Below are 2,651 nucleotides of genomic sequence, written 5' to 3' on the forward strand. Positions count from 1 at the left end.
TGGGTTTGGGACTCAAATTGCAGTCAGCCACATGGGAGTCAGCATCTTAACCAGTACACTATCTGCTGGACCCTTATGGTGCCAATTTCAAATAGTTTTGTTTAAATCATTGCATTTTCCAGTCACAATTCAATGTTTATAAAGTGCAATTTTATTCTTTCCTGTGCACATTTAAGTATTTTAAGTATTAAGTACTTAAGTACTAAGAATGCCCAATTATTCACTATAGTAGCTGAACTTTAAGACTACCACAGAATTCACTACAAAATGGGGTCTTTCAATGCTTTGCTGTGTGGAACGATGCTACATAATCTGAGTCTTATCAAGCTAGTTGAAGATTTCATTATATTTGTCAAGAATCTTCTGTTTGTCCTCATCATTGATCTTGCCTTGAAGTTTCTTATCTTCAACAGCTATTGTAATGTGGAATGGGCAAGATTCAAGTGAATGCTTGGATAACACCTTGTCTCTCTGCTTCTCATCTTTAGCTTTGTACTTCTCAACCTCCTGGACCATATGCTCAATGTCTCCCTTGCTCAAACAACCCTTATCATTAGCTATGATAATCTTGTTCTCTTTTCCTGTACTCTTGTCCGCAGCAGGGACATTGAGGATGCCATTGGTATCAATATCAAAAGTGACTTCAATCTGATGAACACCATAGGGTGCAGGATTTATGCCTGTGAATTCAGACTTGTCAAGCAGGTTGTTATCCTTGACCATGACACAGTATCTTTATAAATCTGAATGAGCACAACAGGTTGGTTGTCAGAGTAGGTAGTGAAAACTATGTCTGTGTGGTAGGAATGGTGGTATTATGCTTGAGGATAGTTATGACTCGACCAGCAGCTTCAATAACAAGAGAAGGAGGACTGGAATCCAAGAGCAGGAATTCCTGAACGTTTTCATATTTGTTTTCTGATAGGATAATTGCCTGGACAGATAAGCAACAACCTTCTAGATACTAGTGTTTTGGAGATTAAATGGGTTACATGTATCTTCATAGAATATAGTTCATCTTTTTCTCTCTAATTATATCTTTTAATAAAAATGTTCTTAATTTTGGGACTAGCAGAAGGCATAATGGTTACATTACTGGACTCCCATGTAGTCAACCATGCATGGTTCAAGTCCTGAACCTGGCAGCTTAAAACTCACGCTGGACACCTGTGCATGTGTGTCCAAAATCCCAAGAGGAGAATGGAGTAGAAAGGACTGCAGCATAGTCATCTTCCCTGGGGCAGTGATTTCTTGCTTTCTGTCTCTGTATCTCTCTCTGTCTCTCTGGCGAGTGCATGTGCCCTATAACAAAAATCTCTCCTAAAAAAAGTTCTTAATTTTGATATAGTAAATTCTATCTATGTTTCTTTTATTGTTTGTAGTTTTTATGTCTTGTTTTTAAAAATCCTTTTGTATATCAAGGTCATGAAGATATTTTTCTATAGTATATTGGAAAATCTATATATATCTACATTTTACATTTAAGTCCTAACTACATGTGTATAATTTATTTTAATGTGTAATATTATATAATTATCTAATAATTTTTCCTAACACAGATTCCAATTGTTTATTTGAAAGTTTATTATGCATCCATTTATTAGAAAGTGTGTTTCTTCTGTACTGATGTTAGTACCATTCCTGATTATATCAGTTCTCCATCTATGTTAGGTATGTTTATAGACTCTATTTTCTATTCCACTAGTCTATTTCTTTTGGTGTGAACCACACTGTTTGCTATTCTTAATTACTATAACTTTACAATAAGATTTAGTACCTAGAAGGACAAAAATCACAGAACACAAGCTGTGTTTTCTTTAAGAATATCCTGGTTAATCTGTCTTCTGTATAAGAATCAACTTGTAGGGACCAGCAGCTGGCATAATGTTTATGTCGCTGGACTCCCACATAGTCGACCGCAGTTCAAGTCCTGGACCAAGAGGCTTAAAACTCACTCTGGGCACGTGTGTGTGTGTGTGTGCCCAAAATCCCAAGAGGAGAATGAAGGAGAAGAGACTGTGGTGTGGCCATCCCCCAGGGTGTGATTTCTCATTTTCTGTGTCTCTGGTGAATGTATGCACCCTATAGCAAAACTCTCTCTTAAAAAAAAAAAAATCAACTTGTAAAACTTAAAAAAAAATATGAGATTTTGACAGAAATTGCAGTAAATTTCTAAATTATGTCGTAAATAATAAACATCTGTATAATACTGAATCATCAAATCTGTGAACATGATTGATCTTTTTGTTTATTTAGATCATCTTACTGTTGCTTAAGCATTATTATTGGGAGAAAATGTTTATTGGGAAAATGTTATTTCTTTTTTTTTTTTTTAATTTTACATTCAACTACTGTGTACCATTACAGTATACCAAATAAATTTTTTCATCATGAATACATTGTATATTGGTTCTGTCAAAGATATTACCATACAAATTATCATCAAGAGATAATTCTCCATTTTTGTGTCCCTTAAATGTTTTGCTTTTTTCTTTTTCCCTTTAATTCCCTCCCCCATTACCCACCCTTCTTCTGCATTGTCTCTCTCTATTATCACCATTGCTCTCCTTTTTTTTTCTGGAGAGGATTTTGCTATAGGGTGCATGCATTTGCCAGAGAGGCAGAGAGAGAGAGAGACAGAGCGAGAAATC

General features: G+C 35.3%; 1 pseudogene; it reads right to left on the reverse strand.

The window, feature by feature from the left end:
• Positions 1–303: 303 nt before the first annotated feature.
• LOC102478710 (heat shock cognate 71 kDa protein pseudogene) overlaps positions 304–2,651 on the reverse strand; it is a 7,105-nt pseudogene continuing 4,757 nt past the window's right edge.

The sequence above is a fragment of the Tupaia chinensis genome, unplaced genomic scaffold (genome assembly GCF_000334495.1).
Source record: "Tupaia chinensis unplaced genomic scaffold, TupChi_1.0 Scaffold000175_1, whole genome shotgun sequence".
NCBI classification, from domain to species: Eukaryota; Metazoa; Chordata; class Mammalia; order Scandentia; family Tupaiidae; genus Tupaia; species Tupaia belangeri.